Raw genomic sequence first — 13126 nt, 5'->3', positions numbered from 1 at the left:
CGCCTGCCTCTGCCTCCCGAGTGCTGGGATTAAAGGCGTGCACCACCACGCCCGGCTGGTAAAAAAATTTTTTAAATGGCTTTTACAATGACAAAAATACAAGCTGTGTAGAATAAAGCCTAATCCATATGGGAAAGACCTATAATGAAAGGATGGGATTTTATTGAAAGCATTATATATTATGATCTTGGGAAGGAAAACTCCATGTTAGTCATTCCAGTTGTCTCTAAATTTATTTATATATTCAATGAGATAAAAACCCAATCTGTTTGAAAAGAAACTGTCCAGCTGGTTTAATAGGTTTTGTTATTATTTTATTATAGTACTGTCAATAGTGCATTACTCACAGATCTAATGAAAGAGAAGCATCAGCGGCAGTTAGCCACCCGAGGGTGCACTGGAGTCAGTTGGGGGTCAAGACAAAGGGGGCTTCATCATGGTGTCCAGCACAGAGGATTGGCATGGTAGAGCAAGCAGGTTTAGAATATCAGTGGGCCCTGGGAATATGGGCTGTCTCTGGGTGCTGAGTGCCTGGCTACGAGATGATTATGTGGGAGCAGAGAGAGCTGAAGTGTGAGACCCCAATACAGAAGTGGCACATGCTGAGGATGTTGTTTTGAAAGTGTGTCCTGGAGAGATGGCTCAGTAGGTAAGAGTGCTCACTATGCGAGCATGAGGACCTGAGTTCAGATCCCAGAACCCCCACAAAAAGCCAAGAGTGGGGGCTGGAGAGATGGCTCAGCAGTTAAGAACATCGGTTACTCTTCCAGAGGACCCAGGTCCGATTTCCAGGACCCACATGGTGGCTCACAGTTGTGTATTAACTCTGGTTCCAGAGGATCCAACATTGTCTTCTGGCCTTGTGCAACAGATACTCACATGGTGTACAGACACAGGCAAAACACCCATATGCATAAAACAAAAATAAGTAAATTTTTAAAAAGGGTCATGCTTGTCTGCATGCTTCTGTAACCTCAGTCTTATAGGGAGGAGGAGGAATTGGGGAACACGGGGGCTTGCAGGTGCAGTCTGCCATCTTGTAGAGTGAGGGATAGAATGGAATGCCTGACATTGTCCTCTGGCCTCTGCATGTTCACATGTGGGCACATACACGTGCACACACCATATACATACACAATGTGCACCCAGAAGAAGGTGGGTGAAAGAGAAGCAAGGGACCAAGGCAAGGTGGCTTGATCATCTTATCAGGTTGTCCAAATTAAGGTGTGCCTGGCAGGCACAGGTGGGGCAGGGGTGAGAGCACAGGTTCCCCAGAAGCTGGAGTCACACGGGTGAAGAAGCTGGTGCCAACATCTCCGCAGAGGAACCAAGACAAGTTAAGGTGCTCGTGATGAATCAGGCGTGGAAATGCACTCTACCAAATATCAAGATGTATTTTAAAGTTATCCTCATTAACACAATGTGGTGGAAGCCCAGGAATAGATAGAACAGAAAACCTAAAAACAGGCCCACACAGATACGGAAACCTGAGGCACCACGTTTTGTTGATTCAGAGACACATATTTTGCATATTTTAATTTCTCTGAAATTAGAACACTTCTTGCAATTGATAATGTCTAGAGCACCACTGGTGAGCAGTTACTAAACTGTTCCCACCCACCAGCACATAAGGTTTTTTTTTTTAAATAAATTATACATTTACTTATCATGTGTGTGTATGTGTATGAACATGTGTATGTGTATGAGTACATCCATGCCACAGTGCACATGTGGAGATCAGAGGTGCCCTGGCATCAAACTCAAGTCATCAGGCTTGGCAGCAAGCATCTCCACCCGCTGAGCCATCTTGCCAGCCCTTGCACCAGCTTTGGACGCTACATCTTGTACTTGATCTTTCAGGCAGGAAGTGATTTAAGGAGTAGCATAAAGAAGAAGCTATAGCTACCTGCCGGTGAAATCAGGACAGGGACTTCGGGTAATATGGCGGTGCAAGCATGTAATTCCAGCATTTGAAAGGTCAAGGCCCGAAGATCAGGAACTCAAGGTTATCCTCTGCTACACAGCAAGTTTGGGGCCAGCCTGATGTGCAGGCTGAAAGGGAGAGGGAGGGAAAAAGGAAGGAGGAAAGGGCTTTTACTGTAACTTATAGAATAGTTATCAGTGGTATGGAAGAAAATTCCAGAAAAAAAAACAACACCAAAGACTAGTTCATCACCCTTCTGAAAGTCTTGCATAGTAAAAAAGAACCGAGTTTCTGATACATACAACTATTGGTTCGTCAACAAAGACTTCATGCTGAGCCAGAGGAAGGCAGCCACAGGACACACTCAGACTCCACTCATGCCTGAAGAGGGCGATGTTGAGAGACATGGGTTGGGTTTTTTTGTTGTTGTTGTTTTGTTTTGGGGGGGTGGTTGGGCTTTTTTTTTTTCTGAGACAGGGTTTCTCTGCCTATGTGTCACATGTGTGCAGTGCCCTAGGAGGTCAGAAAAGGGCATCAGATTCCCTGGAACTGGATTCTACTAACGTCTGTGAGTGCTAGAAATCAAACCCAGGTCCTCTGGGAAAGCAGCCAAAGATCTTAACCGCTGAGGGGGAGGGGATAGGGGTTTTTCGGAGGGGAAACCAAGAAGGGGGATAACATTTGAAAAGTAAATAAAGAAAATACCTTAAAAAAAAAAAAGCAGGGCGTGGTGGGGCACACCTTTAGTCCCCGCACTCAGGAGGGAGAGGCAGGCAGATTTCTGAGTTCAAGGCCAGCCTGGTCTACAGAGTGAGTTCCAGGACAGCCAGAGAAACCTGGTCTCAAAAAACCAAAAAAAAAAAAAAAAGATCTTAACTGCTGAGTTATCTCTTCAGCCCATGTCCAGTTTTATGCCTTGGATCTAGATGTCAAACCCAGGCTCCATGCTTACAAAGCAAACAAACAACTGAGACCCCCTTTCTTCTAGGGGGTTTCATGCCTTAGTCCAGGCTAGCTTTGAGCTCACGGTAACCTTCTGACCCCAGCTTCCCACAGGCTGGGATTTCAGGTATGTAAGTACCTGTGTTTGCTGTTTTTTGATCTTAAAGTCTTACTAATTTGTTCAGACTGGTCTTGAATTCAGTTCTCCCAAATAGGAAAACACCACAGTGCTCAGCCAGAGATGTTTGTAAAAGACAAAGACAGACATCATTCAGACATCACATCACAGTGTAGCTGCCTCTGATATTAGATAAGAGACAGGGCAAACTGAGCTATAGAGGAAGATCTTGGGGCAGGGGGGAGAGACAGAGACAGAGACATTGGAAGGAGAGAATTCATTCCCATAGGTTGTCTTCTGACTCCCGTACATATGCTGTGGCACAGGCACACACATGCACACACCCCCACACACAAATAAGTATTTTTAAGTGTACATAGCATTATCATGCATAATTTCTCTAATCTCGAAAGCAACTGAAATTTAATCTATAGGGTCCTTCATATATAAATTGTGCTGTTCAGATGATGAACAGCCTATAGCTGAGTGAAATGTAAAAAACGTAACATGGGATGGGGGAAAGGCAAGTAACAGAACGCAGGATGTCATAAGATGCTGTTTGCGTAAACCTCAGACACTAAGCAGAAACTGAGTAATACTGTTTCAGGATGCAGAATTACATGGCCTTTAAAGCTGTCTTTCAAGTTTGCTTTTAGGCTGGGCACGGACACCTTTAATTCTAGCACTCGGGAGGCAGAGGCAGGCGGGTCTCTGTAAGTTTGAGGCCAGCCTGCTTTACAAACTGAATTCCAAGACAGCTAGGGCAAAACAAGCAAACAAAAACAAAAAACAAAAATCCAAGCCAAACCAACAAACAAAAAAGCTGTGTTTCAAGAAAGCATGAGAACTAAAAACAAATTTAGGGTAGATTCTCTCCTTTTTGACATTATTTTTATAATTAAACACAACAGACTAAACATTTAGCAATACGATTTAACATTTTAAAATTACATTTATTTATTTATTCATTTCTTTAAATTTACTCTGTGTGTGTAACATGTGCATGCATGCCTCAGTATTCATGTGGGGGTCAGAGAACTCCTTGCACAAGCCTGTTCTCTCTCCAGCCTGTGGGACTTGAGAATCACATGAAGGTTGCCAGGCCTGGCAGCAGGTGCTGTTACCCACAGAGCCCTGGATATGTGATTTTTTAAATTGTGTTGTTGTTGTTGTTGTTTTTAATGAAAACAAAGTTTAGGACAATATTTGTTGTTTTATTTGTTTGATGGAGACAGTGTCATGTATTCAGGCAGGACTAGAACTTGCTGTGCACCTGAGACCTTGAACTTCAACACCTCCTGCCTTACCTCCCAAGAGCTATGTTTGCAGGTGTGTCCCAGGCCTGGTTTATGCTGTGCTGGGATCGACCCCAGGGCCATGCATGTTGGTAAGCACTTTCCCAAATAAGCGACACCGGCCCTGAGGCTACTTTTTACTTCTAAGAAAGTAAAGGAGATAGGAGCTATATATGCAGTATCTAAAGCTCTGTGGTAGCTACATTAGGTTCATGGTGTGCCTTTTATTATTGGGATTTACATTTGGGGATTTACATTTGTTCTAAATGAGGAATATGGAGGGTTTGCACACAATGAATAAAAATCCACTCTCACCTTTCAGCAGCCATTAATTCAGGTAGTCACTCAAAAGGCAGCTGTGATGCACCTGCAGGTGTAGGCACATGTGTTCCAGGGCACAGCAGTTCAATGTCACTGAACCCATTCCTATCTTCTTATCTCACCCTTCCAGGATTTAACCACACTGTCTGGGAGTAGTTTTGGGGAAATCTCAGAAAGCAAGAGCCAGAATAAGAGTCATCGGTTTCGGGATAATTCAGAGATATTTTCTTGGTGTCACTTGAAGGAGGTAACTAGAAAACTAAAGCTGGCTCAACAGGTAATGGGGCTTGCCTTGTAAGCCTGAGGGCCGAGGGCGACTCTTGGGATCCATGTGGCAGAAGGGAGAGAAGCAACTCCCACAGTTATCCTCTTACTTCCACACGTGCTCTATGCACGAGCACATACACACGCTATACAAAATGTTTTAAATTCAATTCTATTGGTCGAGAAAACTTACAGGAGAACATTTTTTCTCTTATATAAAAAACCTCTCAAAGGAAGCTGAGAGAGACCTGAGGGGATGTGGTACAAGCTGAGACGGCCTCTTCCCTCAGTCAGAAGACCTGTGAGAGAACTCCAGGCAATCTTCTTCTCTCTGTCACCCGGGCTCATGTCCCACTGCACCAGCGTCACTGGAGCAGCTAGGGTCAGAGCTTGGGTCCCTGCAGGTCGGCTCGGCTTGAGAAACTGTCCTCCAGAGGCCAGACAGACAGACAGACAGCAGTGAAAAGCAGAGAAAAAGGATGGATTCACTGTGGCCACACTGAGAAAAGGGACAAATAAGAAGGTCCTGTCCCCTGTGAATCCAGCTTCTGAGTCCTAACGTGAGGTTCAGGTTAAATCAGAGGGCAAGAGGCATGCACAGGCACATGGGGTCAAGGTGTGGTCCTGCCTGTCCCTGATCCATCTTTGCCTCAGCTCCATGTGGTCTGACAGGTTGTCACACTGTATGAAGTCTCTTCCCAGGGACATTGCTCCCCGTCTGGCAGGCATCTGCTCAAGTCTTTCCCTTCCCCCAGCAGGCGACACCTCGGGAAACTGTACTTTCTTGGAGTCCACTGATAACCAAAGCATCACTCACAATGTCTCTTTACAATATCTCCATGCCTCCCAAGATGGTTACACATGTACGTGGCCTGTAACGTTCTGGAAAGGGCCATTAAGATGTAAAAAGTTGCTGGGCGGTGGTGGCACACCCCTTTAATCCCAGCACTTGGGAGGCAGAAGCAGGCAGATTTCTGAGTTCGAGGTCAGCCTGGTCTACAGAGTGAGTTCCAGAACAGTCAGGGCTACACAGAGAAACCCTATCTCGAAAAAAACTGAGAAAACAAACAAACAAAAAACCAAAACAAACAAACAAGTAAAAACTTCTCGAAAAGCCAAAAAAAAAAAAAAAGTAAAAAGTTGAGGAAGTTGGAGGTGTGCTGAGTGTAGGGGTTTGTATAAGATTGGTCCCATAGACTCATGTGTTTAAATATGCTTGGCCCAGGAAGTGGCACTATTAGGAGGTGTGTCCTCCTTGCTGGAGGAAGTGTGTTACTGTGAGGGTGGACTTTGAGACCCTCCTCCTTGCTGCCTGGAAGACCATCTTCTCCTGGCTGTCTTTGGATTAAGAAGTAGAACTCTTGGCTCCTCCAGCACCACGGCTGCCAGGATGCTGCCATGTTCCCACCTTGATGATAATGGACTAAACCTCTGAACCTGTAAGCCAGCCCCAAGTAAATGTCCTTCCTAAGAGTTGTATTGATCATGGTGTCTCTTCACAGCACTGGGACCCCTAACTAAGTCAGTAACCAACATAAATGAGGCATGGCAGGAGGAGTCCTCTGTGGTTCTGACGACCATCATCCCCGAGAGGAGAGAAAGCTCTGGAAACGTACCTTTCTCAGATGCAGAAATCTGTTTTCACTTTGATTGGAGGCTTTGATGTCAAGAGGCACAGTCAGGACTGGACTGTCACTCACCAAGCCTCTTGCTGTCCTTGATCTGGGAGTGACTCAGCACTTCCCAGAGGTGATTCCAGGTGACATCTGCGCAGCCAACTTGCCTTCTGTCCTCTTTGGCAGACAGGCTCATTCTTGACTTCCATGCATTTATTCCCTCGCCATTGGAGAGAGGGATAGACGGTATTAATAGATCTGGGATCTGGGTGCCTCTGAGCCTCCTCCCTGGTGTGGCTCTCACCTGAGAGGCCCATGTAAAGTGTCTGTCTCTGGGGTCTTTGTGGACGGGGCAGGCACCTGTGCATCCCCCTGGGAGAGCATCAAGGGCATGGTTTGAGAGCAGAGCTTTGTCTGTCCCTGGAGAACGGGTACCACGGAGTCAAGAACACGCCGTGCAGATCTGCATAATCAGTCCAACCGCAGAATAGCAAAAACAGGAAAGCAGCTTAAAATGTAATCTGGTTTGCAGTGCTGAGGGCTGTGAAGAAGTAAGGATCAGATGGAGGGGTAATAACCCCAAACTGCCAGTGTGTGCAGGTAAATATGCGTGCGAGAGTGTGTGTGTGTGTGTGTGTGTGTGTGTGTGTGGTACACACACGCACAGACAACAATGTCTAATTTAACTGGACAATTAGTTTAGGCTTTCTGGGTATGTCTGTGAGGGAGTCTCTAGATCTGATTAATTGAGGTGGGAAGACCCACCCTAAGGTGGGTGTCACCATCTTTTGGGCTGGGGTCCCAGACTGATTGAAACATGAGAAAGTGAGCTGAGCCCAGCCTTCTTCTCCCTCTGCTTCCTGATTGTGGATTCGATGAGAGCAGTTGCTTTGAGCTCCTGCTGCCATTGATGGACTGTACCCTCAAACCATGGACCAGAACAAACCTTTCTATCCTTAAGTAGCTTTGGTCAGTGTGCTAGTTACTTTTCTGTTGCCGTGATAAAACATCATGACCAAGGAACTTATAAAAGAATGCATTTAATTTGGGGATCACAGTTCCAGAGGGTCAGAGTCCATGACTATCACAGTGGGCAGCAGAGCAGCAGGCAAGCAGACATGATGCTGGAGCAGGGTCTGTAAACTCACATCTTAATCCACAAGCTTGAGGAAAAGACAGTGAACTAGAAACTAGCTTCCTCGAAGTTGATGATTAGCATTAGCCATCACAGCCCCATGCCAGTCCAGGGAATTTATACAGAGCTCTTTCTGGATTCTCGGCTGTCTGAGACATGTTGAGAGCATCTCTTTTGCCGAGAGTGTCTCTTTTGAGGCTTTGGCTGGATGCCCACGGTGGCCTCAGTGACTTGTAGTTGGGGAAACACAGGAGCTAAGCCAACAGCCTGGGTGGCTGCCCCTGCCTTCCCATTCTGTGTTATGTAACACATTTGGCAGGAGAAGATCCATACCCCCTCCCCTGCCACAGTCTCCTCTGCCTACACTCCTGGAGCCAGCCCAGCCTCTGCACTTGCTCCAACTTTCTCCTCCCTCCATTGTCCTTACTTTCTGTTTTCCCATCTCTCCCCTTTTCCTTCTTTACATCCATCTCATTTTTACAATATTTAAGAGTTCAAACTTGAGGATTGTTATACACCATCTTTCTATTGTTATACACCATCGCCAAATTGAAATTGGTACTTTGACACGTGGGACTGAACTTTGACACTGGGGCTTCCCCAAAAGTCTAGCCTCAGGTGACCACAGCTGAGACCTTCATGAGCACGGTGAGGGTAGTTTCTTAGCTGTTCTGCTATTGCAAGAGAATAAAGCAATTTTTAGACACCAAACTCGGGGTAGGTGAGGTGGCTCCGTGGCTAAAGGCACTTGCTGCCAAATCTGATGACCCGAGTTCAATCCCAGGGATCCACATGGTAGGAGAGGTCCAATTCTCCAAAGTTACACACACACACACACACACACACACACACACACACACACACCAATTTTAAAACATCAGACTCCCTTCGCTCCTTAAAGCAGTTTCCTCTTTCAGAACATCTGTAATTAACCAGGACCAACTTCAGTTGCACGTCTTCACTGTTTGCAAGCAGGAGAGTGCACTCTGTAAACCATGCATTCTTCACACCCCAGAGAAGATCTCTCTCTCTCTCCTCCCTCCCTTCCTCTTCCTCCTTCACTCTGTTTCTTCATTTCTGCCTCTCTCTTTCCCCTTCCCTCCTTCTCTCTCTCCCCCTCCCTCCCTCCTTTTTCTCTCTCCCACGTCTACCCACAGTAGTTCTCCTGTTTTTAAAGCTAAAATGAGTACATGAGGCAAGGCCAGCAAGACAGCCCAGGTAAAGCTCCTGCAGCCAAACCTGCCAACCTGACTTTCATCCCCAAGACCCACATGGTGGAAGGAGAGAAACCAGCTCTCACAAGCTGTCCTCTGACCGCCACCCCCCACTGTGATACAAGCATCCACACATACATATGCACATGCAAAATAGTAAATAAATAATACAGAAAACATGAGAACAGTAAATACTGTTCTCTGTGCAGCTTACACTATACTCGGCTATCGCTCTGAACCAGGCACACCAACCATCGTGAGCAGGGAATTCTGGTTTTAATCCATTGACAGCACTGTGTGTGTGAGGAGACTGGGCACCATCGACACTACAGAACTCCGTTTCTATGGCTTCCTTGAAGATACCCTGTAGTTTTTGATGCATGTTAGGTTTTCTTTAAATGGCTAGCTTTAAAGTTTCTTTTTATTTTATGTGTATGAGTGTTTGCTTACAGGTATGTATGCACGCCAGGCATCCCTTGAAGCTAGAAGAGGCCTCCTTGAAACTAGCATTAGAGATGGCTGTGAGCTGCTCCGTGGGTCCTCTGAAGGAGCAGCTAACTGCAAAGTCATCTCTCCAGCCCCCAACTGATGTAACCTTAAAAGACCTGAGTTTGGGGCTGGGGAGATGCTCAGTCATTGAAGTGTTTGCCCTGCAAGCATGAAGACCTGACATCCATCCCCTGAAACTCACATTTAAAAAGGTATAGTGGTATACATTTGTAATCCCAGCACTGGGTTGACAGAGACAGAAGGACCCTGGGGCTTGCTGGCTGCCAGGCTAGAACTGTGAGCTCCAGGGTCAGTGAGACCCCGTGTCAGAGAAAAGGGTGGGGGGGGAACAGCTGAGGAAAACACTTCATGGATCTCTCTCTCTCTCTCTCTCTCTCTCTCACACACACACACACACACACACACACACACAAAGTTGTCTTCAGTTTTTGACTATCATCTCCCCTTGTGGTCAGTATGGCTTGAGGGTATAACTCAATGGTTAGGCTCTTATTACCTATTTGTTAGACATTTTTTAGCTACTCATTCACACACACACACACACACAATCACACACACAGTATATCTCTGTTGTTGTCAGGCAGTAAAGCTGTCAAGGAATTTTCACCCAGCTGAAGCTAAATTCTTGTTAAGTTGAATACCATTCACAGTGCTTATACAAAAGCACCAGGAACCCCCAATTTTGTTACCTAGCCCTGGGTTATTATGTGACAGTGTCAAACAACATTGGTTTATTTAAAAAACTTTCATAAGAGAAAAACGGAAACACACATGCGTGGATCAATATAGCTTTAAAAATAAATATGCCATGGGTATTTACTTACAGAATCTCCCAGGTGTCAATGTTCTAAGGGATTTCACTCGAGATTTCATGTGAGTGTATTTAGATTTGGATACCTCTAGGCAGCAACATATGCGCTACTAGTCTGTGGTGAGGGCTGTAAGAGACTCCAGACAGCTTAACCTGCTGAGCTACAGTGTTCTTCCTTGGAAGGGGTTATAGCATTTAGGCTCCAAGGGACAGAGACAAAGACTCACTCTCATTTTCTTCAGTCTGGGCTGTGGCTATGTCAGGAATGTGTTTGTCATGCAAGCCCTAAGCCAGGGGCAAAGGTAGGAAGCTGAAGCCATAGCTCCACAGTTAGGAGCAGTGGTGGCTTCCCTAGAGGTTGGTTCCCTGCAGGGAGACTCACAATCGTGGCTAACTCTTGTACAAGGACACCCGACTGCCCTTCTCTGCCTTCCATAGGCATGAGGCATGTAAGTGGTGCACAGTTATTCATGCAGGGAAAACACCCATAAACATTAGGAAGACCCCTGGGCTGCTGGCTGGCCCACCTCACCTAATGTGTGAGTTCCAGGTAAATGAGAGATTCTGTCTCAAAAAACAGGAAGGGTAGTTCCTAAGGAATGGAATGACACTCATGGTTAACCTCTGGCCTCTGCATGCACATAGACATGTGTGCACCCATCTGAACTCAAACACACACACACACACACACACACACACACATACACACACACCAATAAATGAATGGATCAATAGGAAATATGAATCTGTTTACATGTTCTCTTCTCTCTCTCTCTCTCTCTCTCTCTCTCTGTGCGTGCGTGCGTGCGTGCGTGTGTGTGTGTGTGTGTGTGTGTGTGTGTGTGTGTGTATACAGATGCACACGGGAGTGCAGGTGCCCACAGAGGCCAGAGGCATTAGAACCCTCTGGAAGTGAAGGTACAGGTGATTGTAAGCTGCTGGACTTGAGTACTTGGAATTGAACTCAGGTCTTCTGCAAGAGCGGCATTCTCCGTTCAACCACTGAGCCATCTCAGTGGCCCCTATTTACCTGTTCTCACTAAATCCTTTAAAAATTGAGAAGGGAGTCAAATCCAAACCACACATAACACGTTTTCTAGAATTATCTGCAGTGCATTCTGAAGAGATGACAGGAAACAATCGAGTGACATTTTATTTAACATGATGTAGTGCTGTGGTCTCTGCACAAAGTGACCTTAGCTGCTTCTGCTCTCTGTCCTTATTTTTACTGCAACAAATGACTGTGGTGAAACGAGACCTTGATGGGGTCACATGGCTCAGAAGGGCGACCCTGTAGATGATTGCAGGCATCTCCGAGGACAGGGAAAAAGGTCTCATTAGTTGATGTCAATGATTGTTGTGCATCCCACCCAATGGATTTATCTTACCTTTTTTTTTTTTTTTCTTTTTTTTTCTTCATGTCAGGGCTTCAGTAGCTGGGACACTGCCTCTGTCTCTAGTATCACATCACAGACTCCCAGCCAGTTAAGCCTACAACTCAGGTACAACCAGGTACATATCCCACAAAGTGTGGCAGGGATTTTGCATGTAGAAACTGTGGTCTCCGCATGCGGCACAGATAATCTTGCTGAGCAATTTGTGCAGTGGCTGTTGTATCTGGAGATCAATGCTGGTATCTGAATCTCCTGATGTAAGTTCTGGAAAGCCCAGTAAATTCAAGAAGGACATCCAGGGGAAGATGGAGCGCCAACTGGCTCATCCATACACAGAGAAGCAGATCCATTCTTTTGTTACTTCCCAGTGTGTGCCAGGTAGTGAAGATGAGAAAAAGCATAGCCCAGTAGCAGAGGCTTGACCATCATGCATTAAGTTCTGAGTCCCATCCCCACCATGCAAAACAAAGCAAGTCAGAGCACACTATCAGTGTTCTAATGAACTTGGAGGTCGTGGTTTCATGAAGGAGAATTCCTAGAAAGAAGTTGTGTCTTCAAAGGCTGACTGATTGGCGCTTCAGTGATGGGAGGAGGTTGGAATGTTGCAGGTCCAGAGTCTAATTACAATAACCTGGTCGATCTTTAGCCCTCTGAATAGGTGTTCCTTGCTCACTTCTGTCAGACTAATATCCCACGACTAATGTGGGTTAAAATCTTCAGGGATGTATTAACAAGCCTATTCTCCACCAATCAAAGGGTTTAGAATACTGAAGCCTCTAGCTAAGGTTTCTTTCCTTGGCTGTAACCTACATCTGGGATATTCTGCCCATGTATTTGAAGAATTATCTTGGTTTATTACTGTTCTGAATAGCAGTTAGCATAAAAACATCATGAAATGACATACACATTAGAAGACAGAGTCTGGCGTGACCTAAATCTGGGTTCCCGAGCCAGTCACTCATATTTGGCTCCAGAATGAACTATTTCTTATGCCTGTTCAGGTGAGAGCTGTTTTGTGTTCAGTTGTTGGGGTCAGAGCCTGGCAGCCCTAACAAGCTAGGATCAGCCATCATTCTCAACAGGCCAACTGAGGAGGCACGTGTTAGTGAAAAGCAGAGAGAGATTTCGTCACTGTGGACACAAGAGGAAGAGAAACAGGGAACCCCCTGCTCCCACATCCATCTTTGAGGTCCTGACATGAGGTTTAGATCTCAATAGTAGGCAAGGGTTCTGCATAGCTAGGCAGGCATAGCTAGGCAGGCCTGGTCAAGGTGTGGTCCTGTCCATCACTGACTCATCATTGTCTGGGATGCAGGCTAGCTTCCCAAGTCTGCCTACACTATGGTAAGTCTCTCCCCGGGAGGCGTGCTCCCCTTCTGGTGGACACCTGCACCCAGCAAGAGATTCCTGCGGAGATTCCTTAGAGATTATTGTTTTACCATCTGAGGGCAGAGGGGAGGGGCACAAGAGCCTCTTTAGAAAATCTTTATTCCTGCCAGGATGGTGACACTGAGGAACCAAAGAACAGAGTTGAGTCTGCTGATTGGAGGTGGTAGTGTGCGTGCAGTGAGGGATGGAGAGT

Source organism: Mus caroli, chromosome 1 (assembly GCF_900094665.2).
Source record: "Mus caroli chromosome 1, CAROLI_EIJ_v1.1, whole genome shotgun sequence".
Classification (NCBI taxonomy): Eukaryota; Metazoa; Chordata; class Mammalia; order Rodentia; family Muridae; genus Mus; species Mus caroli.
Note: the sequence above shows the minus strand (reverse complement) of the source record.